Source organism: Adiantum capillus-veneris, chromosome 8, assembly GCF_014529385.1.
Source record: "Adiantum capillus-veneris isolate H3 chromosome 8, ASM1452938v2, whole genome shotgun sequence".
In the NCBI taxonomy this organism is placed as follows: Eukaryota; Viridiplantae; Streptophyta; class Polypodiopsida; order Polypodiales; family Pteridaceae; genus Adiantum; species Adiantum capillus-veneris.
Genome location: NC_140938.1, coordinates 64,929,455 through 64,956,997, shown reverse-complemented (window position 1 = coordinate 64,956,997; position 27,543 = coordinate 64,929,455). Strand labels below are relative to the sequence as shown.

General features: G+C 42.6%; 2 pseudogenes across 1 annotated transcript in view; both read left to right on the top strand.

The window, feature by feature from the left end:
• LOC147452266 (uncharacterized) overlaps positions 1–27,543 on the top strand; it is a 157,429-nt pseudogene that overhangs the window by 68,809 nt on the left and 61,077 nt on the right. The window lies entirely within an intron of this gene.
• On the top strand, positions 2,441–2,933 carry LOC147452267 (uncharacterized; annotated as a pseudogene).

Below are 27,543 nucleotides of genomic sequence, written 5' to 3'. Positions count from 1 at the left end.
ACAGACCTCGTGTGTCAGGACAAAAGCGAAGTGATGATGATATATTACTTTCATGTCTGAGTGTGTTGTCAGGTTCGGGGTTAGCTGAGGCGGTTGCGCCTTGCAAATAACGTGCGCGCGCGTGTGTGTGTGTGCGCGCGTGTGTGTGTGTGTGTGTGTGTGTGTGTGTGTGTGTGTGTGTGTGTGTGTGTGTGTGTGTGTGTGTGTGTGTGTGTGTGACTCGTGAGAGTCTTACCACGCATCGAGCGAGTTTTTCCGAGCAAAGACAAACCCGAGCAAATGTTTGTATGCATCTATAAACATCTAGCTTTCTAATTATGTTAATTTTCACATCATGATGTGTTGCTTTTTGTATGGTGATGTTCATAGTGCTCCATTGTCAAGTACATTGGTTTTTATTTTTCCTTTGCACCTATCTCTTACCATGCCTATTATATATGTATATATACATATGTATGCGCACACACACACACGTGTGTGTGTGTGTATCTAGAGAGAGAGAGAGAGAGAGAGAGAGAGAGAGAGAGAGAAGGAAAGTGAAGCTCTCATTTGGTACAAACAATCCCAAGTGAAATATTTATCCAATGAGTCTTGACCTCAAGACATGCTATTCAAAACAAGTAGATTAAGAGCAATAAAGGGTAGCTGGGTTGAAGGCCAATCTCTCTTTAGCCATTGGACATGACCCGGTTTGCGCGCGCGCGCGCGCGAGAGAGAGAGAGAGAGAGAGAGAGAGGTTGAGGGGTCCAAATGGCTATGCATGCAATAAATTTCGGGGGTTCCGGACTACCTAGAACTTCATACCCTCAATCAAGGTGGCAAGCCTCCATTGGTTCAAAAAAGGCACTTAGTTTTGAGACCCACTAGAGGGACGCCTTTTCCCTCAGAATAGAAGCAAGTTTGGTACTTTTTGGTGCAAAATAAAGACAAGGGTTTGATCTCTAGCCCTCACCTGTAGTTGCGAATCACATAACCACTAGCTCGTATCTCATTTGTCGCTTCAAAAGCTGACACTTTCTTTTATATCTAGACGTTACAACAACAGGCTAAATGCAAGGCTATTTGTAAAAAGGAATGTCGATGTTGGGGCGTTGTGGCACGTACAATATGAATGCACCCGCTGAGTCATATATACCTAGATGAATCCAGGATAAGCCCAGATTCACCCTTGAAGGAAAGTGCAAGGTATAGACCCATGGTAGTCATCCACAAGACAATATAACCATCAGCTCCATCATGTATAGTATTGACTAAATACCACGACATCCCCACTAACGTCGTCAGTGCCCAATAGTGGGTGTAGAACTAGGTACTAACATATGCTCCCCATCACAACACACACCACACGCGCACACACATGAGCATACATCAACACAAAGTTCAGCGTACTGAGTTTCTGTCATGACTCCGAAGATCAAGGGCACTAAAAGAAGCATAAAATAATAATAAAAATTAGCACAAAATTGAGGTAGTTGATAGGGCACGCACTACAAAAGATAGAAAGAATTAGCACAATATCAATTGGTCGTAACTCGGACAAAACTTCATAATGTGAAGTCTGCATGTCCGCTATACGACTAAAAAATGTACCTGGATGAATCCAGGATAAGCCCAGATTCACCCTTGAAGGAAAGTGCAAGGTAGAGACCCATGGACGTAGTCACCCACAAGACAATATAACCATCAGCTCCATCATGCATAGTGTTGACTAAATACCACACCATCCCCACCAACGTCGTCAGTGCCCAATAGTGGGTGCCTATAATTTTTTTCCAAGTGCGATTGGTGATCATTTCCCCACTACTGCCAATCCCCCTAGGCAAGAGTCACCTCTTAATAAAGTCTTAACTCCCTCTAGCCATCCACGCCGGCGCGTATGGCTAGAGAGAGTTTTTTTTAGGTTCAATTTGCATTTTGGAAGGTGGGAAAGCTGGACGATCATATTCCTACGTGTGACCAAGGCAGCTCCACAGGGTGCAATCCATCTCCCTCTAGTGATCCGCGCCGACGTGCATGGCTAGAGAGAGGTTCTTGATACATTCTGGAGGGTAGGCGGTACTGGACGACGATATTGCTATGGGCACGCAGGGTAAAGGCCATGCTTGTGTCTTTGCTTTCGCTACAGGAATTGAAGTATCGCAGCAAGTATTGCAGGCTACAAAATGTCTTTGCTTTCGCTACAGGAAGCATCGTTGGAACGAAGCAATGGGCACCCTCGCTATGGGCAATTACTTCGCAGGGTGCAACTGTCTTTCATTTCGCAGGCCCTCACACAAAAGCAACAACTTCAGCTCTATTTTGTATGGGACTAGACGAGCCGGCTCTAGCACACACATACACTTGCTATTGTCAAGCTCTAGGACAAAGGGGATGATGTTGAAATTGACACACATACACACACACTCTGAGTGTGAGAGAGAGAGAGAGAGAGAGAGAGAGAATGGGGCAGCCATTACCCGACAGTTCAAGGGATCCACATCATTGGCAGCATTGGAAGAGGCAAAGCAGGCCGCTTGCTGCAATGGCAACACGTCCAACACTTCTTCTGTGCAGCATGTGCTTGTGTACGGTAACTCTAGGCCTGACATCAGCCCCCCTCTTTCTGGTGAGGCGGTGCAAGCCAGGCGCGCCTGGCTTCTTGGAGGTCGTCTTTCCTCCTGCAATTCTGGTGGAGTGCGTCGCCCTGCTTTGAGACTCGAGAGCAGGCCATGTTGTTCTCGGTTACACAATGTCTCTTGGTACTTCTGGTAATGTTGGAAGGTTGCATGACACTTTTGAACGACGAGAATATTCTCCATAGTTATGATCGAGAAGTTGTTGAGATAGTGACAGAGGGAGGAGAACGTGTGCAATCCTATGTTTACCATTGCCAAGAAGTTGATCGATCGAATCCTATGCATGGTGGGGATTGGCTGCAACACGTACAACACTAGGCAGCCATGCAAGTATGATGTAAACTTGTTTGAGTAGCATTGTTTCTCTATAGGGAACCTTCGAAGCTGAATTTGAGTTGTTAAAACTGCACTTAATATAATCAAGGACAAAACTGTATATTATTTGTACAATTATCTGACTAAAGAGTGTCTTATCAAAGCTTGTGATGGGGACTAAAGAGAGAGAGAGAGAGAGAGAGAGAGAGAGAGAGAGAGAGAGAGAGAGAGAGATTGGTTGGGTGAAGTTCTCTAGGGTACGGAGTGTGAGAGTGATAAACAAACTATATTAAATTCACGCACACACTTGATTTCTTTGTGATGAAGAGCGATCAGGTTAGGTTTTGTATTGCTTAGGTGTATGTGCTCGAAATTGTGTCATCCAAGGATTCCGTTAGCAAGGAGCGACTAAATATTGTCACTCATGACTCATGATTGATAACAAGCTATAGGATGCACTACAGCCTCAATACCTCATTCTCATTCTGGCCTATAGGAATCACGTGCTCTTATGAGTTGCATATTTGCTCAGCTCTAAGTTCTCTCTCTTACTCTCTCTCTCTCTCTCTCTCTCTCTCTCTCTCTCTCTCTCTCTCTCTCTCTCACACACACACACACACACACACACACAAAAACACACACATTATCACATAAGCATGCATGCATATCCTAATAAACGTGGCTCTAAAATTCTAGAAAATGAGAAAGGTTCTATAGGATGAGTGGCTTGTGCACTCCATCAGCACGTACGTTTGTGGGAGATGAGCTATAGCAAAATCGCTCGAGATGCTAGTATCACAATATCGCTAGCAATAATGCTGTTAGCGAGTAGTAGAGAGGGCTACAATGACAATGGAGAACCAGGACTCTGAGAGATGTGATCAGTAGCTTAGTCTCTTGAACAAGGTCGATCTTTGCAAGAAGAAAATGGGTTGAGGCTATGGCAGATAGCTCTATAGATTCTAGACTCGTGTTCAAAGTAAACAACACTAAGAGGTACATTGAATATATATCAATATATCAAGGGTTTCACACTACGTTTCTCTAAAACTAGTAGGTTTTTCAACACTATAAGGAATCTACACAAGCAAAAGAGATCAAAGAGAGTGTCCAAGAAGGGGATAGGTTGTAACCATGATTATTAGACACACAAGTAGGTGAAAGGGAGGGGCCATGTGGGAGCACAAAGTTTTCCTCAGTACATTGATCATGACTATCAACCTTGGTGACTCTTCTATCAAATCAATGCAATATCCCCCCCCCCCCCGATGGCTGGCTATATATGATGGGTTGATGCAAACCTCAATATATACCATGATGTGGATTTCTTTAAAAAATGTCCTCATTGCAGCAGAATTCTTCCAAAGTTTCTACCATGATCTATACAACAACTTATTGTACATCAAATCACAACAGCTTGAGTTAGAGAGAGCGAGAGTGAGAGAGACAGAGGAGAATTAAGAAGAATAAGAAGAGAAGAGAAGGACAGAATCCTCTCTACATAGTCTTGAGATTTGTATTAGTGGCAAGAGCCTTACTTTTTTAGCATAAGGCTTGTGGTTTAACCCTTGGATAGAGGTCTGGGATTGAGTAACATTTTTCTTTCTATGCAAGCAATGAGATTGGGATATATTGCAGCCATGCATGCATTACTATGTCATACTTGGTGCTAGTTAATCTATAAACACCCAAATCTCTAACAACCCCTATGAGGTCATGACTTTGAAGGCCATTTTAATCATGGTGCCAATGTTTCCAACAATCAGTAAACTTGGTGGAAATATCCAAGGGCAATAAGGCCCGAGGAGAGAGATAAAGTGTCCATGGTGTGACAAGGAAGAGAAACATTTTACCAAGCCCATGATCAAGGAGATCTCTCAACTCAAAAGACTATTGTGGGTTTATCATTATAAATAAGTGGAATATTGTTTATATTTCTTGTTTGTGCTTGAAATCATCTCAAAAATCTTAAACGACTTTGGGTTTTAAATAGTGTAGCTTGCCCTATCTTGCTCGGTTCATGGATTGCTCGAAAATTCTTGCTCGAGGTTTGGGATTCCTCACTCGTGAGAGAGAGAGAGAGAGAGAGAGAGAGAGAGAGAGAGAGAGAGATGAACGCATGTGGAAGGAGAGACTCATGTTGTGGAGCAAGGCAAAAACCCCTTTTATGTGGTTATGCAGAGCAAGGGAGGTAGCCATTGTATGGGAGTGGGTGTAGGGTGAAAGGAGGGCAATAGAATTGAGGGTTGTGCGCAAGCCATTTTGGCATAGATCATGCACAAAGCAAGGCAATGGATGGCAGGTTGTGCACAGAGCAAGGGAGCAGACGGAGGGACTCTGCAAGTTCGTTGGCTAATTGCAATTGTGGCCAGCAGGATGATGATTGAGCAAGAAAATGCAATTTTGTCTTCTCTTTGCTAGGACAACCATTTTTTGTCGAGCTCCAAGAGGTGTTTTCTGTTGTGTGTGGCTCCAGTGAGAGTTGGTTGGAAGGCATTGTGATGGACGAGGGGGTGAAGGGAGGAGAGGATTGAGCAAGAAGATGCAATTTTGTCTTCTCTTTGCTAGGGCAACCATTTTTTGTCGAGCTCCAAGAGGTGTTTTCAGCTGTGTGTGGCTCCAGTGAGAGTTGGTTGGAAGGCATTGTGATGGACGAGGGGGTGAAGGGAGGAGACAGTTAGAAGTCACCTGTGGTTTTGTTCCCAGAATTTGGGGAGAGAGGGAGATTGCACAAAGGTGTGCACCAATTTCTTGATTGTGCGGCTATGGAGAGAGAAGTGGATGGCAGGCATTGCAAGAGTGAGACATCGTGGGCAATGAAGGGGTGGTCGTGAGAGAAGAGGAAGCGGTGGTCATCAGAGAAGGCGATGGTAGGTACAACTTCAGGCAGGAGGGTGAGGGGGCGATGAGGAGGTGGGGGGCCTATGCAGACTGGAAGATTCCTTGGGGATCTAACACTGATAGGATGTTGTCTGAATATGGTGATAGTGTACGATGGATGGTGGCCACGAGCAGGTTGGCTTTCATGCAAGGCATCACGAATCACGATTTGAGGCAAGAGGACAAAGGTCGCGCAAAACTTGAGGAGGGGTTTTACTCTGGAGTGGTACGAGGAGATGGGATGTATGGAGTTGGCAAGCAGGCAAGGAGGAGAGAGAGAGAGAGAGAGAGAGTCTTGGGTGGAGGCACAGAGTATCTCTTGCTTTGCCACGACACTAACACGGTTGCCCACGTGAGGGTGGGTAAGGGGATCGATGGTGGAGGAGGGTGGCGGCATCTCGAGGTGTGTGGGCCCCCCCAAAAAATTGCGGCGCAGGTGGAGGAGGGTGGCGGCATCTCGAGGTGGATGGGCCACCCGAATGCCTTTTGAGGCTTGAGCTAACCACGACGCCTGTTCGCGTGCATGTGAAAGCAATGCCATTTTACATGGTGTTGTAAACATTAAACCTGGATTCGCCTAGAACTAAACCCGGACAGGTCCCGTGTTTGGGTTTAGTTTTAATAAGAGATCTACGACGAACATTGCCTCGACGATTGCGTGCGGCGGACTTCTCGTTCATTGATCCCCTCACCCCTCCCCCTCTTAAATGCTCCATGTTATTTAGTCCTGAGGCTTGCTTAGTGGTGTGTCTGCACGCACGTGATGGTGATGGTGATGAGGTGTTGTCCAAGAGTGGTGCATAAACAAGGGCATAGGGGCTTTTCCTTTCAATATGCAAGCTTGGTTGGAATTTAGAGGCTTAATTAATTAATGGAGTGAGAGTGAACCTTAAAAAAAGGTGTGCCAAATGTTTTCATTAACTAGCATCTCACAAGATACCTCACTTTGGGAAAAGGAAAAGGGCAAAGCAATATAAAGAAAAGTTAAAGTTTGGATCATAACTTAAGCTTGGAGATCGCTAGTATTTTCAAATCTCAAGCTTGGAGTCACAAGTATATACTTCTACACATTCTGGGGGGGGGGGGGGGGGGGAAATCGGAGAAGAATCTTTACGGGATTCCCTTATGGTGAAGGATGGGAATGATGACACGGCAGGTAGACCAATTGTCAGGTGTGAGTAAGCGACAACAGATCAGTTAGACATCTGCAGAGGATGGAAGAGAAGGAGGTGTGCAAAGCTGGTTGGGAGCTACATTGCGACATGTGAAGGGGGGGGGGGACGGAGGGAGCTGTGTTTTTTATTTGTGTAGCTTCGAAAACGTAGCAACTCAACGTGCTTGCTTGAATGGCTACAGGAACAGTTGGAGGGTAATCTTCGACTTGGCGGGGGTTCAAATGCAAGCTACTCTTTTACTTGGGTAGTGAATCATGCACTTGAGGGAATCTCAAAGAGCATCTAGAAAATAATGAATAAAATAAGCTACGAACCAATACGTCAATATGTATGTCTGGTCGTTATAGAAGGTCAAAAGTAAAGATAACCTGCACATGATCTCACTTGGAGAGCCCTTTGCATTTGCTACTGATTGAAAGACCCCCTACTTACAAGGTTCCACAATTTGAAGAACGATGTTTGCAAAAAAGTATGGGTAGTTTTTTCTTGATTGGAGGGCCCTCCAAAACTATAGAGGGTCCATGGGCAGTGATAGGATTTGACGCCCATCTGCCCTTCTTAAGGCATTTTGCCGGTCGTATGAAGGCCAAAGTTTTTTTGAGTCTGTCATTGGAAAGGCTTGTTCAAAAATTATCCTTCTATAGAGAAGGGTGAAAAAATAGAATACATGTCAATGGAAGAGCTAATTAAAAAACATTTTATATATATTAATGCTCATTTACAATGTCTATATGTATATTGGTTATACTCATTGACAGAATATAGTATCTTGCCTTGTAAATTAAGCGAAATTTTCTCATTAGAAGGGCAAATTGAAAATAGACCCTTCTATAGGGAAGGGTGCATTTTTCTACAACCCATCTTTTGAAAGAATAGGTTGCCCTTCAAATCCTAACACTGTGGACCATGGGAGAGCCCTTGTATTGATTCCAACTTACAAATCCCTTGTATTGATTCCAACTTACAAATCCGTGATTGACTCCATAGCTTAAAAGACAAGGCTAATGATAGTCAAATGATGCATTTGATGCGGCTTGTAATTCTTTTTGTTAATTAATATCACTATTGTGAGGACTACAAAAAACAAGTGATAAATCACAAGGCCTGCCATGTGGAAGATATATAAAAGCGCATGTTGATCATGTGGAAGAATCAAGATATAAGTATTAAGCAACTAATGAAACCACGAGACCTATGCTGCAACTAAAATTGAAAGCAAAAAGCAAACAAAACTATCAAGGCATGGCATAACCGTGCCTCTTAAAATATAAAGTGTTTTAATAATGCCTTGTTCTTAATATTTCAAAAGTTTTATTATTAATTGTTTTTGAAGATGCTAAAGATTGTCAAAGATATTATTGCCTCCCCTTTCCCGTTCCATAGAGATGAACGGTGTTCCTCTGCGATGCGCAGCTCAAGGCTCAGAGAGAGAAAGAGGGTTGAATCATGAGACTTGCCCTCTTGTGTGTGTGTGTGTGTGTGTGTGTGTGTGAGAGAGAGAGAGAGAGAGAGAGAGAGGGGCAGGGAGGAGCAGAGCTACCCTCGTAGCGTAAGCTATCTTGCTTTGAGAGTAGAGGCATGTTCGGTTGGCTACGACCTGCTTGTAGCAAAGGGGGCAAGGCAAGTGCTACAACCAGGTGAGGTTGCATTTGCCTCAAACCAGCCCGGTCCCACCACCTTCCACTCTTTTGTCCAGTACCATTAGAGGAGTTGTGGAGCATGGACCCATTCCGGCTAATGAAGATGGGCAATGCTGTGAAGGCTACAATATTGCAACCAGCTCCATACTCAATGCTCGCCTTTTGTGATTCCATGGTAGCTAGCCTATCTCAAGTTCATCTGAGGCTACCTCTGTCTATCTCCTCTGGTGATATCTACCTACGCCATGTCCATTCCACCTCGTGTGTGCCTCGCTTGTTGTGGATCTTGCGTATGGACGAAATCTCTATAGTGGTGCAACAAATGTCTATTTTAACCCTCAATTTTGAATCTACAACCTCATGCACGCAGAGCATCCAGCAAAACATCACTGACGGGCAGTGTCGTGACCACTACACTTAGTCCCTAACCCTTTGCAATATCCTACTACATTGCTTGCCAATGTAAGCAGTAAGCTCCCTCTCTTTATCCTTTGCCTATCGTAGATCACCCTAATGTTGTTGCAGTCCTTACCTCTCCTTCAAGCACCTCACTGAACTGCCTATTGAGCCTAGCTGTTCCTGCTGCTCCAGCTTTCTAGCCGCCATTGTGAACGTCCATTACAAAACTACACCATATTCTGCGGTAGTGATAAATTTTGTATGTAATGAGTATCACTTGAAATGTGTATACCTCAGTCAGTGACTTGTAAAAGTCAGCCATGTCAGCCGATTGAGCCACTACCTGTACCAGCTCTGCCAGATTAATGTTGTACTGCAACAAAGGTAGCTGGTTCATGAACAAACTTGTCATCCAAAGGCTCGATGATGTAGACAATGTAGACGTGGGCATAAGGTTACATGAAAGGCTCCCTCCAAATCCTTGCAAAGCTCTTCACAGCGACAATGCTCCACACATGCTTTCACAGAGACACTCTGAGCCCACAGACAAAGCAGAGAGAGAGAGAGAGAGAGAGAGAGAGAGAGAGAGAGAGACTCCCTCACCAAACTCGCTATGAAGGTGGAGATAAAGTTGAGAGAGGGAGAGACTCTACGCCTACAAACAAGAGAGAGAGAGAGAGAGAATATGGATTGTGCCGTTGCAACCCCAGCTCGCCATTGCCCTATCCCTGCATGGCCCGCTCTGTCATGCACGTTCCATGCATACTGCCCTCCGACTCCCATTCGCACTCCCATAAGGATCCTATGGATCTCACCAGTTTATCATATATGCAATCGGAAGGACATAAAGGGGAATTCTCCCATATCACACACACTCGTGCCTTCATACGCTTGTTATCACCATCATCTCCCACGCCAAAGCTTCTCTTGGCAAGGCGATCACCATTCAACACTTCACACTCACCCATGCCATTACACACAGATTGTCGAAGCAACAAACAAGAGAGAGGGAGAGTCTTTGCTTATGTCCACCTCCAACAGCGAGATGGATATTTTGAGAGAGAGAGAGAGAACCCCCTACACAGTTGTGCGTCTACGAGAGAGAGAGAGAGAGCCATAAAAATATTTAATCAAAGTCCCTGGATGAGTGTTCAAAGAGAAAAGCACATTTTTTTCAACCTACCCTCACACGACTTTGCCCTCTTGAAATCCTGGGTTGAAATCAGACAAGATATCGGATACCCTTTAAACAACCCCAAAAACATCGTTTGAGACAATCAACACTCAACTTTCTCGACAACCGTCTTCTCACAATGAGTGCCCACTAACTTATGCACCAATAAAAAAATTATGCTTATTAAAAAAAAACCACACTCCCAGTGATGGGTGATGAAAATAAATCTTTACTCTTTTTTTTGGTTTAAAAAAATGCTTATTGAAATAATTCAAAGTTTTATTTATTTTTTTAACAAAAAAAAATCTAGATCCTCGTTGGATCATTGGAGACTTTATTTTAAAAGTTCTAGATCCTTAAATTCTAAACTTAACTTTGAATTCTCTAAAAGTGAAAATAAAAAATCTCCAAAGATTAAAGCTCTAGAGGATATATACGCCTGTCTTTCTTAAAGTTTGAACTAACAAACGTGATAACTTTAGTGCTAGTCTATCATCGTGTATCACCTCAAGCCTTAAGAGGTGAAAGAACTTTTCAAAATTAAGAGGTGATTGTTGGCATTTGTGGAGCCTCTAAGGTCTCCTAGGCTATTTAACCTCTAAGGCTGTCAACGTTTCATGCTTGCAAAGGTAATCCAAAATCCTTTCTTTGATAAACGAGCATTCATTTATATTTCAAAACCAAAGACATAGATTTACACACACTTCATTTAAATTTAAACGAGTGTCCACTCTCTTATTTCAATCAATGATCTTATTTAACCTATCAACAAATGCTTGAACATATAACTCAATTTTTTTTATTTTAATCAACAAAAAGAGAATACATCACTATAGCCTTGTTGAGCAGGCCAAAAAAGGTCCTCAAAAAAATGCATTTGGCATTAGGTATGCCTACGAGAGGAAAAAATAAGAATGTGGCGTTTTTGAAAGATGGTGAGTATTGCGAGCTCTAAGTGAGATGGTGACATCTGCATGTTGTGAGTGACCTATTGAGATGACAATTTTTGCGATCTATGAGCGACCAGGCTTGGGGGGTTGTGAAGGTGGAGCTTTGTGGTTTGACTTGAGGGGTGTGCGTTAGCTTTGCATTGCGACTGGTGGGTGAAGCTTGGTGATCTTGCATTGCAAAGGTGAGAAGGAAGAGACTGAGCTCGGAGCTAGTCTTTGAGGGTGCTTGAGGGTTGACAGAGCTACTGGGCTTCGCCTTCGATCTCGATCCATCCACAGCCGTCTTCAATCGTGATCTATGTATGTTGCTAACAATACTAGCTTGGGGGCTATTGCACACGCAGGTGAAGCATTGTAAATCGATCGCGATCCTTTCTCTATCCCACCAATCGCAATCCAATTAAAAAAAAGGTAAATGTCCCAAAAAGGACTAACCTTTCACAAACCTGCAACGACACTCTTGGTCTAGAGCGTTTGATACTATTCAAACTCATACACAATTTAAAAAAAGGAGATGAAGAGACAGTGTGAAATAGCATTACATTTCAAGGTTTTAGGTCTCGATGAAAACAACCCTCCACTGGTTAGGAGGTGTGCACACGTATTACTAGTACCATGGATGGAGTTGAACTCGACCCGGATAGTAAAAGCAAGCCTTTTGGCCTGGACTTTGTATTTGTGGCGGCTGAGGGTAAGAAAAGAACTTTTGATTCCGTTGATAATGCTTCCAAGATGGAGAATATTTTGAAGCCCTCTTTTTTTGGAGAGCGGACTCTGTCCAAGGAAATGCTTCTCGGGGCGGTTCTGCTCAATCAGGATAAGGAGCAGGAAGGATTTGTTATGAATGTTGATTTCAATCGGGAGCTGGCTCTACAGAGCTTGGAGGCTTGATGCGCTAGATTTGTGGTTCTTTATTTCATGGGTCAGCAGATGTCCACGCAAGGATTATGAGAGTGGGCGCCTGCAACGCTTGGCAACCGTCATGAGATTAATTGTTTTGCAGTTGTGGGGAAAGGGTTCTATGTGGCAGCTTGCACCTCCAAGCAAGCAATTCAGGATCTCGTGATAAGAGGAGGGGTCAGGGGGGGCCATCCTACTTCGCGCATGCCATGCCATGGACACTGGAATTTTGCCCCCATGAGGAGATGATGGCTTTTTGTCATGTGTAGGTCACATTGAAGAACCTACCTATATGGCTTCATGACCATGTTCTCACCATCGCTTCCTTGCTGGGTCGAGCCCTATCTATCATGAGGGCTGCAAAAGATCAGATCCAGATTGGATGTCAAGGTATGTGTGTTGTGGAACATGATCCAACCTATTCCCAAATATGTTGACCTCAATATGGGTGAGTTTGGTGCCTTTCGTCATGTCATAATAATCAATATCTAATTCTCCTAAATGATTTTCTCATATTAAACTGATCATTTAATGTGGGGAAGTGCCAAGGGAGAAAAAGCTAGAATATTGGTTAAGTTAGCAGACCGGCCACAGTAGGGATCCAAAGGAGGGAAAATAGGGATCCAAAGGGGGGGCCATCTGCAAAAGAGCCATGTGAAACAACGGGCTAAAAAGACCCTAAGGTTCAGCCCATTAAGACTTCCAAAATGCTAAGGTTCCAAAATTCAAAGGTTGTGTCCAAAGGTCAACCTTAGGGAAAATTGGATGCTTAGTGTGTGCCCAAAAAGTCTTTCTACATCCCTACAAGGGAGGGGGCGAGCCCCAAAGCTAGGGGATGAGAGAGAAAGCCACACACACACACATAGGCTCCCTTTACACAAAGGGAATGAGGGACACATGTCAGCTCCCTAGGCCAGATGCCCACAAGGTGTGCCCAATTCCTATTGGAAGACCCTTGAAGTGGACCAATGAGAATTAGGCTAGAGTAAATCTAGTTTAATTAATTTAAAAACATTTAATAAAAGAAACCAATAAGAATTAAGTGTCCTAGAAGACTATTGGGCAGTCTCCCAAGGGGTCCAATGAGCATTCAGGAGCCCCATGGCTTGCCTGATTCCTATTGGCCAGGAGGCAAAGGGGTCCAATGAGAGTTTAGTTTAATTATTTAATTATCTAAAGCTCTCACAAAAGGGGAAAGGGGGACACATGTCAGAAGGCTATCACTTATGCTGCTTAATCCCTATTGGCTTGACCTGGGGGGGTACAATGAGGCAAAAGCCAGACTAACTTAGCAGCTAGGGCTCGCCCAAGAGAGAGAGGGGGCTGATTTTTGCTTGGCATTTTTTGACACTCACACTCTCACACTTGACCATGTGTGAAGGGAAAATACTCTATCTCCTCCCAAGCTTTAATGGAGAGCTCATCACCTACTCCAAGCTTGTGAGATAGAAGCCTACATCAACACTCTCTTGGCATGTGGATGCAAATCCAACCAAGAGCCAAGCTTCAATGCATGCTCATCTTCTCTACCAAGCTAATTACTAAGCTAAGCTATGCTAATATGAGTGATTATGTGAGGAGATGTACTTCTTTCTCGTAAGATACTTCTTTTTCCTCTCAATCTACTCTCATACCCTGCTAGCTCTCACCATCTTCGAAGGTGTGTGAGGTCTTGGGTCTGAGAACGGGGATAATTCAAGTTGTGTTTGATTAAGTGTTTTGCTTGGTGTATGAAGCTTCCATCTTCATTGCACTAGCTAGTCTTGAAGGAACACAAAGAATTGTATTGTACAATGTCTCTCTTGATGGGAGAAACCATAATACAAAGCCTTTTGGAGGGGGGACCGGCTCCATGCAAATCCGGTCCTCAACTGTTGTCAATAGCTTAATTGCTCTCTCTTTTGAAAGTATTGTCGATGCTATCTAACTAGGTGTTATGCTTTTTGTTGCTCTCTCCACCCAAGCACTCTTGTAATTCTCATTAGGAATCTATTCTAATGAAATGCCCACTATGTTCATGCTAATTTCCGCTACAAATAAGATTTTAGGCCATTAAATGTTACATTGGTATCAGAGCTCAAGGTTTCTCTTTTCTTGCTCAAGAAGGGAGGTCCTCAAGCTAGCTACAAATGGTTGGTATTATTAATTGCCTGTGAGTAAGTAGAATAGGGATTTTTCAGCCTTGCAGTGCGCCTGCCTTTGTGCAGTTAACGGGGCATCACCGTCGAGAGCTATGGTCTTAATAGTGGAGTCCTACGGGGCTTGCCTACGGCTTAACCACTATTGAGCTATTAGAAGCTTGACAGGAGCCGGTGCTGTTTTGGTGTCGAAAGACCCTCTCTTCTATTCCTTGCAATTAATGGTATTCGAGCCGCGGGTACAGTAGCTTGAGTGCTTTTTCTAAAGGGGTAAAGAGGAGTAGCAACTAGGGCTTGAAGTGCCAAAGTACACCTAAAAAGTTTACACCTAAAAGTTGTTAGAATGGCTGACAATATTAAAGAGAGTGAAATTAATGTTGATAACTTTGATTTTGCTCATGAGCAAGCTACTAATGATGCTTCAATGCTTGTTAATTATCTTGTTTCTAGGCTTCAACAAGCCATGGGCAATCCATCTCTCCAAAGTGAAGTGCAACGGCAGCTCCGTGCTCACGGGATTCTCCAAGCTCATCACCATGACGAGAGAACACCTAGGAAGCCTCCTTGTGAGACTACCAAAAGAGGTCTCTCTCCGATTCGGAAGAAGAAGAGAATCCATATGAAGGGCTCAAGAACTTACTTCTTGATGATGCATCTCCTTCCCAAAGGAGAACTCAAGAGCCTCCACCGAAGGAACGAGAAAGAAGCGAGTCTCCCGCCACCTCGGCGGAGATGGCTCCACGAAGACGGCGGGCTAAACGCTCTCCATCACCACCAAAGCGGAGAAGACCATCACACTCTTCTCCACGCCATAATTCAAAGAGGGATGATAAAAAGCAAGAGAAGAAAAAGGCGAGAAAGAGGACACCCTCTTCTCCATCTTCTTCATCCTCTTCCTCTTATGAAAGCTATGGTGAAGACGACAAAGATCAAGACAAGAAAAAGGCGAGAAAGAGGTCACCCTCTTCTCCACCTTCTTCAAATTCTTCATCTTCTGAAGAAAGTGATGGTGCAACTTTTGAACCATCAAAAAGAAGAGGCCATAGGAAATCCTATGCCGCATGGAAGAGGTCGTCCAAGCTGAAGAAATTCAAAGAGGGAGGGAAGAGCATCTCTTTCCTTACCTATGATGGCACCTTCGGTGCTACAGACAAAGTTTTGGCCTTTATCCAGCAATTCGATGCGGCGTTTGGAGATGAGGGCTTCACGGAGTCCTCTAAGCTACGCCATGTAGCTATGCACTTTCAAAAGTCCGCCAGACAATGGTGGTCTAGCCTACGAGCCAACGGTGAAGCTCCACGAACATGGAAGGCTTTAAGAGCTTCCATTATGAAGCAGTTTTTGGCCACCGATGCCAAAGACAAAGTACTCACCGAATGGCGAAGCTTAAAGCTCTCTCCCAATGAATCCATCCACAAATATGTAGACAAGTTTTGGGACCTACAACTCAAAGCCACTGTCTTCAAAAAGTTGGATTTTGGAGAGCAAAAGCAACAATTTTGTGCGGGCTTAACCGAAGAAATGGCGGAGTATGTCAACTCCCAAAGGCCACGTACCATATCGGCGGTAATACACCATACTATGGTGGCCTCGCGAATCAATTTCCAAACGGGGGGTAAAAGAAATAATAAGCCCCCGGAAAACAAAGGTTCCAATGAGCCTAAGGGGAAGGACAATGTCCAAAAGTCTCCTAAGGGCAATTCCAACAAAGCTAAAGAGAAGGGAGTTTACAAAGGAAAGAATAAACTCTCTCCTGAAGAGCTTGAGCGTTATCGTAAAGATAACCGGTGTTTCAAGTGCGGCGAACAAGGGCATGCGTACCGCGCTTGTCCCCAAAAGAACAACCGCCAAGATCCTCCTAGAGCTTCTTTGGTTGAAATCCAAGAGGAGGAGATTCACCAAACTCACCACAAAGGATCTCCTCTATGCCATGCTTGGGGAAAGGTAAGAGAACATGATGCTTTTATTCTCTTTGACCCTGGTTCTACTCACAATTTCATATCTATGGAGTTAGCCACCAAGCTAGGCATACAATCCTACGAGATGGGAGATATCCTACCCGCAGACAGTGCCTTCAAGGGGCAAGAAGCTTCAGTCACTCCCTTAATCGGGAAATTGAGGCTTCATGTCCAAGGCTATGTGGACAAAGAGGATTTCTTTATCTCTCCTCTCAAGCATGAGGATGTAATCCTAGGGGCACCATGGTTTGACCGTCTGGCTGCCCATGTTAAATTTCCTGAAAGGAGAATCTCCTTTAAGTTCAGGGAAAAGGACATGTATATAGATGCTAGGGAGATGGGTAACACCATCCCCATTGTACATACACCAGCTTTCAACAAGTCAATAAAGAGCTCTATTTCCGTGTACATGATTTTTGTTAAAGATTCTCAAAATGAACCTAATGCTTTAGCAAAAGAAAATAAAAGCAACCAAAAGGAATTAGAGTTATCCAATTTTCTCAAGGGGTTTCAAGATGTCTTTATTGACGACATCCCTTGTGAGCTACCTCCTAAACGAGGTAATGACGACCATGCAATTGAACTTCTTCCAGGAAGTTCACCGCCTAACAAACCTCCTTATAGAGTTTCTCAAGCTCAACAAGAGGAGATTATGCGGCAAGTGCATGAGTTAATTGAGAAGGGCATGGTTAGGCCTAGCTCATCTCCATTTTGCTCACCTGTGCTATTAGTGCAAAAGAAAGACGGCACATATCGTATGTGTGTCGACTATAGAGCACTAAATAGGATCACTATCAAGAATAGGTTTCCCGTTCCACGGGTAGAAGACCTATTTGATAAGCTACAAGGATCGACCTACTTCAGTAGGATTGACCTAAAAAGTGGCTATCATCAAATAAGGATAGTTGATCAAGACATTGTAAAGACCGCATTTCGTACTACATTTGGTCTTTACGAATACATTGTCATGCCTTTTGGCTTGACTAATGCACCAGCCACATTTAACCGCTTGATGGAGAAGCTGTTCAGACCTCATCGAACCTTCACTGGAGTGTTCTTTGATGATATTATCATCTACTCTAATTCATTAGAGGAACACAAGCAACACCTCCAGGTAATATTTCAAGTTTTAAGAGAGAATAAACTTTATGTTAATCGAAAGAAAAGTGAATTTTTCTTGCAAGAGATTCAATATTTAGGTCACATTATCTCTCAAGATGGAATCCAAATGGATCCATCCAAGTTAGAGGTAATAAAAGGATGGCCTAAACCAAGGAATCTTCATGAACTAAGAAGCTTTATAGGTATGTGTGCATACTATAGACGCTTCATAGAAAAGTTCTCACAAATTGCGGGACCATTACATGACCTAACAAAGAAAAATGTTAGGTATACGTGGTCTGCTAAGGAGAACAATGCTTTCGAAAAGCTTAAAGAAAAGCTTATCTCTCAACCTGTGCTTACACTACCGGATCTCTCAAAACCATTTGAGGTCCAATGTGATGCTTGTGGTGATTGCCTTGGGGCTGTTTTGCTCCAAGAAGGGCACGCCATAGGCTATGAGAGTCGAAGGCTCGACCCTGTTGAGCAAGCTCTAGGCATATACGAAAAAGAACTCCTTGCAGTTCTACATGCCTTAGACTCATGGAAGCACTATTTATTGGGGACTCCTTTCATTCTGCGAACGGATCACCAAAGTCTTAAGTACTTCATGACGCAGACCAAGCTCTCCGACAAACAAATGAGGTGGGCAAATTTCCTTTCGCAATTTCATTTTCATATTGCTCACATTGCTGGCAAGCATAATCAAGTAGCCGATGCACTCTCAAGACGACCGAGAGTGAATGCGGTTTCCATAGCAACTCACAATGATCTATCTTCAATGATAGATGAGTATGCTATTGATCCCGATTTTAGAGATGTGATTTCAGCCCTTGCATTAGGGAAGAAAGAAGAACCATTTACTTTACAAGATGGTTATCTTCTCTATGGCAATAGACTATGCGTTACTAACTCACTACGTGAGAAAGTAATGTATGAATCTCATGCTCCCCCATATGCGGGGCATAGAGGGATTCAGTCTACCCTAAAGGGAATTGAAACATATTTCTATTGGCCTACCATGAAAGTGAACATACATGAGTATGTTTCCAAATGTGTGGTATGTCAAAAGACAAAATTTGATAGAGGGAAGCAACTTGGATTGCTTCAACCCTTGCCAATCCCTAATTCACCGTGGGAGAGCATATCCATGGATTTTATCTTTGGATTGCCTAAGTCTATCCATGGGAATACGGGAATATGGACGATAGTAGACAGGTTCAGTAAACAAGCTCATTTTATACCTGTCAAAAAGACTATCAAAGCCCATCAAATGGCAACCCTCTTCATTTCACAAATTTTCAAGTACCATGGCTTGCCAATGTCCATAGTGTCGGATAGAGATCCTAGAATGACCAGTAATTTCTGGAAGGGTCTCTTTGAGAATTTAGGAACAAGGCTAAACTTCTCTTCGGCCTATCATCCACAAACTGATGGCCAAAGTGAAATAGCTAACCTAACTATTCTCGATCTACTAAAAGCCTATGTAACGGAAGTAGATCAAAGATCCCAATGGGAGAAGTACTTACCCTTAGTAGAGTATGCTTACAATAACACTGTACATACTTCTACAGGAAAAGCACCTTTCGAGGTAATTGAGGGAAGATCAAAAAGTCCCTTGCTACTTAAGGTACATGGGAAGATCTTCGCTGCAGATGAGTATAGCCGAGACCTACAAGAATCTTTCCAAAAGATTAAGGATGCTATCTCTATCTCACAGCAAAGGCAAAAGGCTGCTGCTGACAAGCACAGAAGAGCCCAAGCCTTTAAAGAAAACGATTGGGTCTTGTTAAAGTTTCCCAAGGCTCGATTAAGGCACACGACGGGCAAGAATCCTACGGGCCACCAAAAGTACTATGCTAAACTAGCAAAAAGGTACTATGGTCCCTTCCAGATTCTTAGGCCAATCAATGAGATGGCCTATCAACTTAAGTTGCCCAATCATTGGCTCATACACAATGCTTTTCATGTGAGCCTCTTAAAGCCTTACAAAGGAGAGCCACCTCAAGAACCAACTATTGAAGACCCACCGGAGATCGAGGACCACGAGGAGGTGCTGCAGCCCGAGTCCATTCTCCGACATGAAGACAAGGTATTAAGAGGCGGTAAGACTATCCGACGATATCTTATTAAGTTTAAGAATTATCCTTTTGAAGATGCTAGATGGATGCAAGGCATACAATTAAAGGATAACCTAAACCTTGTCAATGCTTACAATGCTTCCCAAGAGTAAGCAAATGTACAAAATGTTAAAAATGAACAAAAATTTTTGTCTTATAAGACTCTCTTTTTCTTTATTTGTGCACAAAAATGAAGTAGTATGCATGCTTAGATCAAGTTTGCGGAGACGACGTCTCCCAAACACCAAGTAGAGCTTGTCACTCTACTATGGAAGACTGATAGGACTAATGTGCAGACATGCTTGCGGCAGCCTCAGGCTCTCAAGCGCCAAATGGACTAGTCATCCATTATGGAATGATGTCGTAGGGTAACATAGGGATCCTCTACCCGCTAAGAAAAGGACTCATGCATATGCTTTATCTTCTCTACACCATAGTCGAGGACGACTATGATTTCAAGAGAGAGGTAATGTCATAATAATCAATATCTAATTCTCCTAAATGATTTTCTCATATTAAACTGATCATTTAATGTGGGGAAGTGCCAAGGGAGAAAAAGCTAGAATATTGGTTAAGTTAGCAGACCGGCCACAGTAGGGATCCAAAGGAGGGAAAATAGGGATCCAAAGGGGGGGCCATCTGCAAAAGAGCCATGTGAAACAACGGGCTAAAAAGACCCTAAGGTTCAGCCCATTAAGACTTCCAAAATGCTAAGGTTCCAAAATTCAAAGGTTGTGTCCAAAGGTCAACCTTAGGGAAAATTGGATGCTTAGTGTGTGCCCAAAAAGTCTTTCTACATCCCTACATGGGAGGGGGCGAGCCCCAAAGCTAGGGGATGAGAGAGAAAGCCACACACACACACACAGGCTCCCTTTACACAAAGGGAATGAGGGACACATGTCAGCTCCCTAGGCCAGATGCCCACAAGGTGTGCCCAATTCCTATTGGAAGACCCTTGAAGTGGACCAATGAGAATTAGGCTAGAGTAAATCTAGTTTAATTAATTTAAAAACATTTAATAAAAGAAACCAATAAGAATTAAGTGTCCTAGAAGACTATTGGGCAGTCTCCCAAGGGGTCCAATGAGCATTCAGGAGCCCCATGGCTTGCCTGATTCCTATTGGCCAGGAGGCAAAGGGGTCCAATGAGAGTTTAGTTTAATTATTTAATTATCTAAAGCTCTCACAAAAGGGGAAAGGGGGACACATGTCAGAAGGCTATCACTTATGCTGCTTAATCCCTATTGGCTTGACCTGGGGGGTCCAATGAGGCAAAAGCCAGACTAACTTAGCAGCTAGGGCTCGCCCAAGAGAGAGAGGGGGCTGATTTTTGCTTGGCATTTTTTGACACTCACACTCTCACACTTGACCATGTGTGAAGGGAAAATACTCTATCTCCTCCCAAGCTTTAATGGAGAGCTCATCACCTACTCCAAGCTTGTGAGATAGAAGCCTACATCAACACTCTCTTGGCATGTGGATGCAAATCCAACCAAGAGCCAAGCTTCAATGCATGCTCATCTTCTCTACCAAGCTAATTACTAAGCTAAGCTATGCTAATATGAGTGATTATGTGAGGAGATGTACTTCTTTCTCGTAAGATACTTCTTTTTCCTCTCAATCTACTCTCATACCCTGCTAGCTCTCACCATCTTCGAAGGTGTGTGAGGTCTTGGGTCTGAGAACGGGGATAATTCAAGTTGTGTTTGATTAAGTGTTTTGCTTGGTGTATGAAGCTTCCATCTTCATTGCACTAGCTAGTCTTGAAGGAACACAAAGAATTGTATTGTACAATGTCTCTCTTGATGGGAGAAACCATAATACAAAGCCTTTTGGAGGGGGGACCGGCTCCATGCAAATCCGGTCCTCAACTGTTGTCAATAGCTTAATTGCTCTCTCTTTTGAAAGTATTGTCGATGCTATCTAACTAGGTGTTATGCTTTTTGTTGCTCTCTCCACCCAAGCACTCTTGTAATTCTCATTAGGAATCTATTCTAATGAAATGCCCACTATGTTCATGCTAATTTCCGCTACAAATAAGATTTTAGGCCATTAAATGTTACACGTCAAGAGCTAGCATTTGCCTCCTTCCCCAATGCTTGTACAAATGTCAAAAAATTGATCATTTTGCAAGGAACTGCCCCGAGGTGGCAGGAGTCAGTAGGCTAGTGGCTGACCTCACTCGATGGTATAGGACCACTTGGAGGCGGGTCTCTAGAGAGGATAAACTATCGGCAGAGGTCCCTACGATGGAGGTAAAGTCCAGTGAACAAGTTGGGACAGACGAGAAGGTAGTTGAAGAGATGGTTGCCCTTTAGTGGAGGTACAAGAGACATCAACATCGATGATTAGTCCCTCAAGTGAGACAAGCAAAGAGAGTGAGAGTCCTATGGAGGAGATGCAAGATAGACTGGAGCCAGTTGATAACCAAGATATTGGGAAACAATCGTCCAACAAATCTGTAAGCCTAAGCCTATTACAAGTGACACACGCGACTTAAAGATTGACCTCATTAGACAAATTAGTAAGGGTAAGGGTAAGAAGGACTTCACTAGGACCACTAGCTTGCTTAAGCAAAAAAAGAAAAAAAAATATGACTCATGTATTCTCTATCGATGCCCTGGCTTGGTGGTTTAAGGGGTGTTGTGACAGTTTTAATTGTATGGTCAGAATGTTATTGCAGATGCCATGGCTCGATTGAAGCATGACTTTCCTTATAACCTCTTTGTTTTCCATAATATATATATATACACTCACTAAGGTGAGTTTGAAAAAAAAAGTTCCTCAAGAAGAATTTTCGACACACATTAACCATTATGAGAAAGATGCTTATGTTGAAATGCAAAAGTCTTGGATTGTTTTTCTCATGCAATAACCCACACTGAAAAGTTAAAATGTAAGGTAGTGAAAAGGAAAAATGCAAGGTAGTGATAAGCAAAATTAGGTGCTAATGCACGATAAGAATATGTGTTTGGGAGCATATGTTAGTGCCTAGTTCTACACCCACTATTGGGCACACACGACATTAGTGGGGTTGTCGTGGTATTTAGTCAATACTATGCATGATGGAGTTGTTGGTTATGTTGTCTTGTGGGTGACTACCATGGATCTTGCAAAGACACGGGTCCTATGGGCAAGGCCGGATAGTGTGTATGCTAGGGGAGGCTATAAGATAGCATGGTTGGGTGGAGACTATCACACAACATTACTCTTGTCCTCTCACTGGTATCCAAGCTTTTTTTGGGAAAGGGGAAAAGCAGGTTGCATGTGCATGCAACATGCATCTCCACTTTCACGATCTACAGGCGAGGAAGACGACGCCCACCAAAAAGAAAGCAGAAATAGAGTTCTGCATGTAGTAGCCACAAATAGCACACACGACAGGCGACCAAGGCAAACTTGACCGACAAGTCTACGACGCGGAGGCTCCATTAGCACGTTGGTTGCACGCATAGGAAGGCCTTCTAAACCCTTGGATGAAGGAGGGTTAAACCCACCCCATGAGGGTCAAAGGCCAACACCCTACCATCCAAGCTGTTGAGCCTTGTTGTATACAACAAGGAAAGATAGCATACTTGAGTTGACAAAGAAAGCTAGAAGGAAAGAAAAGTTAGAAGCTTCAAAGAAGTAGTTTCACCCTTCCTTTTCACTCCTTAGAGAAAGGCAAGTTTTCTTCCAAAATTCATTTTTCTTCAAGGAGGAAGCTTCACAAGTCAACCAAAGCCTTCACAAAAACGACAAGTTTTTGTGAAGAATCAACGAAGGTGTTCTTATGAAGAACAAGATGTGAAACGCTACAATTTTTGCAAGGCGAGGATCGTATGTTGTATACAACAAGGAAAGATAGCATACTTGAGTTGACAAAGAAAGCTAGAAGGAAAGGAAAGCTAGAAGCTTCAAGGAAGTAGTTTCACCCTTCCTTTTCACTCCTTAGAGAAAGACAAGTTTTCTTCCAAAATTCATTTTTCTTCAAGGAGGAAGCTTCACAAGTCAACCAAAGCCTTCACAAAAACGACAAGTTTTTGTGAAGAATCAACGAAGGTGTTCTTATGAAGAACAAGATGTGAAACGCTACAATTTTCGCAAGGCGAGGATCATATGCAACACAAAAGTCATCGAGCATGTTACACAAAGACTTCAAGATTTACAAGGTATAAGTTGACATTTTTTCTTTCTCTATATTAGCGTGTATTTATCATGGCCAGCGAGGATATCCCACCTACTCACACTTTTTATTTTGAGCACGCACATCAAAATCCGGGCACCACAAGTGCTGCCGACAATCATATGCACGACGATGATGATCTAGGAGATCATGGCCTTGTAGGTATGGCTACTTTCAAGACTTTGGAAAATCGTCAAAGTGTACTCGAACGCAACCTCTTTGCACTAAATGCAAATGTTACAAATCTTATTGAGCTACTTGTGAAATTTATGAATTCACAGATGGCTCAAGGAGCCCCAGCTAACACGGTTCAAGGAACCCAAGCTCGCACGACTTAAGGATTTAAAAAGGCAAGTGCTTCAGAAGATACAGAAGGTAGCAATTCATTACTTAAGAATATCACCATTCCTGAGTTTCACAGTGAAGAGCGTGATTGCAAAAAGGATGCGGTCGATATGTTCTTACATAAATGGAGTGATATTCATAGGCAGAGACACACCTCAGATATTACTTTTAGAGAAAAGGCCTATAAGTGGTGGGTGAAATTTCCAATAGATGCTCGTCCTCCGTCTTGGGCTACGTTTCAAGCTTCTTTCTCCAAAGAGTTTTTGGACTCCAATGAAGAGGATAAGAATTGGTTAGCATGGGATGCATGCCGCATGTCTGGCCTCTCTCTCACTCAATATCTTTCCAAGTATTGGGAAATCATATTAAAACTAGAAGGTCTAGATAAATTCCAAAAGATACGGGGTTTTAATAGGGGTCTTGACAAAGACTGTCGTCTTCATGTCAAGACCCAACATCCAAAAACTTTAGAAGAAGCAATCAATCATGCCCAAAGATATGATGATGACCAAGAGAGGAAGGCATACTCTAAGAATACTTTTGCTAAGAGAAATTCGGCTAAGAGTCAATGGCGAGGTAGATCTCCCACACGTTCCAAGAGGAATAAGAGACAATCTACCTCTCCACGGCCCACAAGAGGCTAAGAAGCCTAAGCAATCACGAGATACTCCATGTGGGTCTCTCAGCATTGCTGATTTTGAGTGTACAAAGAAACACAATTTGTGTTTCAGATGTCTTTTGGACCAACATAACAAGAAGGATTGTCCTCTTTTGCAAGGCAAAGAAAAGGACATGCACACGGTGCAATGCCTCACATTAGATTCATCTACTAAAGATTGTGTTGTAGAGGTTCTTCATATGGAAGGAAAGCACAAGTCTTGTGTGCATGCTTCAATGTGGCAGCCCACCTTTGGCCCCCATGAGTTTATTTGCATGCATGGCACTATTAACGGACAACGTGTTTGTATTTTAGTGGATGATGGTGCAACTCATAACTTCTTGAACTATAAGCTAGTCAAGAAATTAAAGCTTACACAGACTCCCTGCTCCCACAAGTATGTGGTAGAACAAATGTCTGGAAATGATAAAGAAGTATGGGACACGGTATTTCAAGGGGTTGAGCTTATTGTTCAAGATCATACGATGACCCTTTACTTTCAAGTTATGAACATGGACCGTGCTAATGTAGTTTTAGGACGAGAGTGGCTGGATGGTTTAGGAAACACATTGCACACTAGTTATGAACACAACTCCTTATCCTTTATGGCCAATGGTAAACATGTGTTTTTGCTTGGTGAGAAAAATATACCATCTACACCTCTTATATGTACAACCGAGCTTTCTATTTTACAAAAAGTAGATTTAATAAATGAAGTATTTTTGTGTTACTGCTTGTCTCCAAGTCTTGTGAATTCTCAAGAGCAAAGTATTGTGGATTCTAGTTATGGTATGCAAAGTGCGATGAATTTTAATGAAAAGCAAAGTGTTAATAATTCTAAAGAGAAAAGTGCTCTCTATTCTAATTCTAGAAGTTTGTCAATTTTAGAGAGAACCGTACTTGTGTTGTTAGAGGTTTCTGATTGGGAGTTTGTTGGGTCGAGCCATTCTTCTTGTGGTTGCTTATCTTTTCCATTTCTCTGTATAGATGATTCTTCTGAGATTTCCTTGTGGGTCTGCTTATCATCTATTATTTGAGCAAAGATTTGAAGCTCTGTAGGATCATCAATCCATTGCTAAATGTGTCTATCGCCTGGATTGATCCATGCTTTCTTTATGGCTTCAAGGTTAATTGGCTTGATTTGTTCAGCATCCAATTGCTTTGGAAGGTCAGCTTCTTCATAGATTTCTGCTTCTCAATCAGAGTCTGCATAATTTGACATTTGTTGGCCACAGTAGTTTTGAAGACTCTTCACAAGATGGTTGGACTTTTTGTTGTTTAGATAGAGTTAATTATTCTTTCAGGCCCTGTATGTACGTCTTCTTTGGATAGTAGATTACCTTTTGGTTCTTCAACTGTTTCTGGTGATTGTTCTTTTGGTAGCAAAATATCCCATGCAACTGAAGCTGGAGAGGTTGTAACTGGAATTGGTGAGGTTGGTGGATATGATGGATATTTCTCACCTCGCCTCCTAGAGAGAAGAGCTTTCTTCTTTCTTGTAGATCGGTTTCCCATCGAAGTAAAGCTTGTTTCTTTTCAAGCTATTCTTCCCTTTGTTGTAATTCTGTTTCCCTTTGGAGAAACTCTTTGTATGATAGACCATGGAGTTTTTGTGATGTCGAGGGAAGCTCTTGGGGATAATCGACAGTCAGAACTGGAAGGAGAGGAGGGTTCTCTTCCTGGTGGTAGTTGATGGGTTGATCTGGCTTTGATTTTGCATGAGACCAGGTTGTTGATAAAGTGTTGATCAAAGAGAGGCTTATTCTCCTGAATTTGTTTCATTTTCATTTTCTTTGCTAAAGCTGGAATAAGCATTCTTTCTAAAGTTGGTGGCTTAGGTTTATCAGCTTCCTTCAAAGCAGCTTTTAGTTGTTTCTAGAATGTAGTTACCTCATTGCAACTTTTCTTTGAGAAGGTCTTTTACCTGATTTTTCAGAAAAATCTGAATTGTTGGACTCTGAATCTTCAGACCTATATTGTTGTTTTCCTTTAGAAGACTTTTTCATCGTTGAGGATTAAAATGAATAGGCATGAAGTCTTCTAAGCTCATTACATTAAGAGCTATGGGACAATCCCCCGGGGCGGTCACTTTTTAGAATGTGTATGATATCACGTGAGTCAACCGGAGAGGATTATTAAAAGACCAAAATGTATAAAAATGTATACATACAGAGGGGGGTGGGGGTTTTTTAAATAGGCTCACAGTGTAAGTATAGTATGTATATTGGGGTATTATTAATTACCTCTTGAACGCACGTGATATAGGGGTCTTTTGATAAGTGACTGCCCCGGGGACAATCCTCAAAACTTGAGTCTGAATTGTAGTTGTTGTTTGTTGATAAAGAAGATTTGCTTGCAAATTGAATAATAATGAATTTGAACTCTGAGATAGCTGAAGAGGATAGCTCTAAGTAGCTATACCCATCTTCTAGGATTATATTTTTGAATGCCACTCATTTTTTCTTCTTAGGACATTCAGAGGAAATAAAGCATTTATTATCATTCTTTGAAGAAGTGGACTTACGCTTTCAAAAAAATCGATGCTTGGGTCTTCCTTCTCCTTTTTGCCCTTCTTAGGATGCTTGCATGAGCATTCCTTCTTTTTGTTGCCGCATCCAAAATCTCTAGAGTAGTAATTTTGCTTGCAGAACTTGTTCGAAGGTCCTTCAATTCCTTTTGTGCCTGCTTTTAAATACATAGTTCTTGTATTACTACCTGTAAGGCTTGGATTATATCTCCAAGTGTGGTTGATTGAAGATTCAGATTTTGGGTGTCCAATTTTTCAATAAGCAGTTTGATAATGACTTTTGGTAGTTTGTGCACAAATTCTGCTTTGATTTCTCCATAATGGTATTTACCTACTTTATATATTAAATTTTTGCGATAAATACAAAAATCCCAAATGGAGGAGAAATTACAGACTTGAGCTTCATGAAAAGCATGTAATGCTAATGATGCTTGATCTTCTCGATGCCCAATGAATTCTTTGTAGATACTTTCAATTAAGAGCT